This window comes from Ptychodera flava, unplaced genomic scaffold (genome assembly GCF_041260155.1).
Source record: "Ptychodera flava strain L36383 unplaced genomic scaffold, AS_Pfla_20210202 Scaffold_30__1_contigs__length_3116999_pilon, whole genome shotgun sequence".
NCBI classification, from domain to species: domain Eukaryota; kingdom Metazoa; phylum Hemichordata; class Enteropneusta; family Ptychoderidae; genus Ptychodera; species Ptychodera flava.
The window spans coordinates 1,921,001-1,927,000 of NW_027248352.1; positions in this window are offsets into that span (position 1 = coordinate 1,921,001).

The window sequence follows — 6,000 nt, forward strand, 5'->3', positions numbered from 1 at the left end:
GTCACTGTAGTGACGTACGTAGGGATCCTCGACCAACAGTTTTACGCTAGATTTTACTTGCCAATAACAAAAAAGGAAAAAACCTTTTTAAATTTTTATATAGACATTTTTTTTTATATATGCCTCCATGGTTTGTCGAACGCATTCAAATTTAAGCGAAGAAAATCATCGATCAGATTTTGACGTGTGCACGTGTTCTGAGGTTGACCTAGTTTTAGCCCTGCGTACGATGCTGTGTGTTCCGCTACAGCTAATATAACCCCGCTCACGTCACATGTGGTGAGCGGGGCTATTAGCTGTAGCGGAACACACAGCATCGTACGCAGGGCTAACCTAGTTTGTAAGTGTGACAAGTTAATCAAAGTAGTCGAACTTGTGAAAATAGATACAGTGTTTCACATTCGTTGCACGCACGCAAAGAGGTCAATAATCTAAACAATTGTGGATCATACCATTTCTACTAGGGATTACTACTACTGTTACGTTTGTTAATGCAACAAATTTACGCGAAGAAAATCATCAGATTTTTGTATCAAAGCGAAAAAAACCAGAAAAATAATGATGTACATTAAATAAAAAAATAATGAAACAGAATTATTTTTTATGATAGTCATTTTATTTATTTCATGATCCCCATGGTGCAGAATGGAAAATTCCTGGCTCTGCTTCATCTGTCAATCATTGTCGGCATTGTGTGGCAAACTCTAACGTTGACTTTGCGTTCTTCTGGATCATTCCACGTGCATTTTAGTAGCATAAATAGGGGGATACGGACATATATCGCCGAAGTAATTATCTTAGAAGTGTAACTTATTTTATTTTGTACGCTATATAAAACTTTTTGACCTTTGCGTAGGTAATTTTTTTCAAGGGAAGTCAAGTTGAAATGCTGTAGACAAAGGTTGAGATGAAATTTAAAATTCTTAATAACAGCCCACCCCCCAATAACCGCCCATGGGCGGTTTTTCGAGTGGGCGTACTCTCAGAAAAATCCGGTAGTCTTGATGGGGCAGGAAAATGTGGTCATTAAGAAGTATCACTGGAGTGTATATGTTGAGATCTATGGGCACATAGGTCTATGTCGTTGTTCCCAATTTGAAACACATGAGGCATGTCTAAGTTATGGTTCTAAATCGGGAAAAAAGATCAGACCTCTAGCAGTAATGGCCAGCCAAGAAATACATATGCGCATTATAAATGAGGTACAAGATGTGACATCTTAAGGTCTAATATCCTATCAAAATTGGAGGGTATAGAACTTGTGGTTACTGAAATATGCATATATATGTATAATCAAGGTCAAAGGTCATCGAGGTCACATGACATTTTGAAAAAAAATTATATTGCTAATTAATCCCTATATGCCAAAAAATCAGATCTCTAGCTCTATTCGCTTGCCCAGAATTAGATGTGTACATAATTAATGAGGTAAAGCGTGTGTTGTCATAAGGTCTCCCATCCTACTAAATACAAAGGACATAGCACTTGTGGTTACTTATTTATTGACATAAACATATATTTTAGGTAAAAGGTCATCGAGTCACATGATATTTGGTCAAAAAATTTCTCTCCTATAGTTATCCCTATATACCAAAATCAGACATCCAGCTCTATTGGCTCGCTCAGAATGAGATATGCGCATAATTATTGAGGTACAGTATGTGGCGTCATAAGGTGTCCAATCATACCATACATGAAGGGTGTAGCACTTGTGGTTACTGAGTTATGGAAAAATATGTATATTTGAGGTCAAAGGTCACCGAGGTCACGTGACATTTTGTCAAAAAATTGTTTTGCTAAGTTATCCCTTATATACCAAAAATCAGACCTCTAGCTCTATTGGCTCGCTCAAAATTAGATATGTGCATAATTAATGAGGTACAATATGTGGCGTCATAAGGTGTCCCATCTACCATACATGAAGGCTGTAGCACTTGTGGTTACTGAGTTATTGGACAAATATGTATATTTGAGGTCAAAGGTCACCGAGGTCACGTGACATTTTGTCAAAAAAATTGTTTTGCTAAGTTATCCCTATATACCAATATGGGGACTAAAAATTGTGTCACTGCATCCTTTTTGCAATATGAATACGATGAGAAACTAAATTTTTATTTTCGTGGCCTTATACATGGGAGTCTATGGAGATCTGCCTTATACATGGGAGTCTATGGACGTGTAAACTAAAAATATGCAAATTTCACCACGATTTGCCCAAATTTGGGAAAGGTCACTCCTATGCACTTCCATACCAAGTTTCAAATCAATCGGACTTGTGGTTTCAGAGCAGGAGATTTTTTGACCAAAAATGGGAGAAAATTACAAAAAAATTCATGAAAATGCAAGTCCAAGATACTGACCCAAGATGTGCACAATCATTTCATGTCAGCCCAAAGTACTTACATGCTAATTTTTCATGTAATCTGCTCAGTGGTTATTGAGTTTTTTCAATTTTGACTGTTTTTACATTTTTTCACTTAATTTGCATATTTTTGGCAATGACAACTTCATTTGAACAAAATCTCATCTACAGCCCATCATCCATGTACACACCAAATATCAAGATGAAATGTACAGCGGTTTTGGAGTTTTGATGTTGACGGACAGACATACAGACATACAGACATACAGACATACATACATACATACATACAGACATTTCCCTAGCCTATAAGAATAGCTTCCATTGCCATATATACATATGGCTATGGGAGCTAAAAATATGCAAATTTCACCACGATTTGCCCAAATTTGGGAAAGGTCACTCCCATGCACTTCCATACCAAGTTTCAAATCAATCGGACTTGTGGTTTCAGAGAAGAAGATTTTTTGACCAAAAATGGGAGAAAATTACAAAAAAATTCATGAAAAATAGCAAGTCCAAGATACTGACCCAAGATGTGCACAATCATTTCATGTCAGCCCAAAGTACTTACATGCTAATTTTTCATGTAATCTGCTCAGTGGTTATTGAGTTTTTTCAATTTTGACTGTTTTTACATTTTTTCACTTAATTTGCATATTTTTGGCAATGACAACTTCATTTGAACAAAATCTCATCTACAGCCCATCATCCATGTACACACCAAATATCAAGATGAAATGTACAGCGGGTTTGGAGTTTTTGATGTTGACGGACACACATACAGACATACAGACATACAGATATACAGACATGTATACATACATACAGACATTTCCCTAGCCTATAAGAATAGCTTCCATTGCCATATATACATATGGCTATGGGAGCTAAAAATGATGGGGCGACGCGGTTTTTCTTTTTTTTCCCTTTTTTTTAGTCCCCACGGACACCGTCCAGGGGGACTTATAGGTTTGGTCATGTCCGTGCGTGGCGTGCGTGCGTCCGTCTGTGCGTGCGTCCGTCCGTTCACGCAGATATCTCAGATACGCCTCAAGCGATTTCATTCAAACTTGGTACATAGATTACTTCATATGTCATACATATGCACGTCGATTTGTTTTTGATACGATCCAATATGGCCGCCAGGCGGCCATTTTATACGATTTTTTCATGTACAGAGCCATTACTCAGGCATATCTAAACCGATTTTATTCAAATTTGGTACAAGGACATTGACCTATGTCATACATATGCACGTCGATTTGTTTTGTGATATGATCCAATATGGCCGCCAGGCGGCCATTTTATTACGATTTTTCATGTACAGAGCCATAACTCAGGCATATCTCAACTGATTTTATTCAAAGTTGGTACAAGGACATCGACCTATGTCATACATATGCACGTTGATTTGTTTTGTGATACGATCCAATATGGCCGCCAGGCGGCCATTTTATTACGATTTTTTCATGTACAGAGCCATAACTCAGGCATATCTCAACTGATTTTATTCAAAGTTGGTACAAGGACATTGACCTATGTAATACATATGCACGGTAATCTGTTTTGTGATACGATCCAATATGGCCGCCAGGCGGCCATTTTGTTATGATTTTTTCATGTACAGAGCCATAACTCAGACATGTTTCAACCGATTTTATTCAAAGTTGGTACAAGGACATTGAACAATGTCATAGACATGGACGTCAATTTGGTTTGTGATACGATCCAATATGGCTGCCGTGTGGCCATTTTGTTATGATTTTTTCATGTACAGAGCCATAACTCGGGCATATCTCAACCGATTTTATTCAAAGTTGGTACAAGGACATTAACCTATGTCATACTATGTAAGTCAATTTGTTTCATGATATGATCCAATATGACTGCATGGCAGCCATTTTGTTACAATTTTTTCATGTCGTTAGCCCAAAACTAGGGCACGTCTCAAACCGATTTTATTTCACGATTTTTATTCAAACTTAGTAAAAGGACCATCAGACCACATTTCATGAAGAGGACTCTATCTCTCTGAGGATTTGTAATCAAAGTACCCATTAACAAGTGGGGACTGTGTCATCTACGATGACTTGTTTCTTAACAATGCTGGTTTGGCACTATTGATGCAACAGTTATTGTCTTTTATCACTGGCTGCATAATATACTTCCGTTTTCTGTTTAACAATTTTGGACATGCAAACAGGGATATCAAGGATAGCTGTACTGATTAGTATGTAACCCCAAAATATGCCATGACAGCATGATGCATGCATGCGGTGACCAGAAACAAACTTTTTTGGCCTAATGGGCAACAGTGATACTCAAAAGTTTGGTGATCTATTGACGACTTGTTTCATTCTCAGAGTTGTATGAAAATTTTGATAGATGTCATGACAACGACCACGACCTTCTCAGCATGTCGAGACTAGACATACAGACAGAATACATACATACAGACATTTCCCTAGCCTATAAGAATAGCTTCCATTGCCATATATACATATGGCTATGGGAGCTAAAAATATGCAAATTTCACCACGATTTGCCCAAATTTGGGAAAGGTCACTCCCATGCACTTCCATACCAAGTTTCAAATCAATCGGACTTGTGGTTTCAGAGAAGAATTTTTTTTGACCAAAAATGGGAGAAAATTACAAAAAAATTCATGAAAAGTAGCAAGTCCAAGATACTGACCCAAGATGTGCACAATCATTCATGTCAGCCCAAAGTACTTACATGCTAATTTTCATGTAATCTGCTCATGGTTATTGAGTTTTTTCAATTTTGACTGTTTTTACATTTTTTCACTTAATTTGCATATTTTTGGCAATGACAACTTCATTTGAACAAAATCTCATCTACAGCCCATCATCCATGTACACACCAAATATCAAGATGAAATGTACAGCGGTTTTGGAGTTTTTGATGTTGACGGACACACATACAGACATACAGACATACAGATATACAGACATGTATACATACATACAGACATTTCCCTAGCCTATAAGAATAGCTTCACATGCCATATATACATATGGCTATGGGAGCTAAAAATGATGGGGCGACGCGGTTTTTCTTTTTTTTCCCTTTTTTAGTCCCCACGGACACCGTCCGGGGGGACTTATAGGTTTGGTCATGTCCGTGCGTGCGTGCGTGCGTCCGTCTGTGCGTGCGTCCGTCCGTTCACGCAGATATCTCAGATACGCCTCAAGCGATTTCATTCAAACTTGGTACATAGATTACTTCATATGTCATACATATGCACGTCGATTTGTTTTTTGATACGATCCAATATGGCCGCCAGGCGGCCATTTTATTACGATTTTTTCATGTACAGAGCCATTACTCAGGCATATCTAAACCGATTTTATTCAAATTTGGTACAAGGACATTGACCTATGTCATACATATGCACGTCGATTTGTTTTGTGATATGATCCAATATGGCCGCCAGGCGGCCATTTTATTACGATTTTTTCATGTACAGAGCCATAACTCAGACATGTTTCAACCGATTTTATTCAAAGTTGGTACAAGGACATTGAACAATGTCATAGACATGGACGTCAATTTGGTTTGTGATACGATCCAATATGATTTTTTCATGTACAGAGCCATAACTCGGGCATATC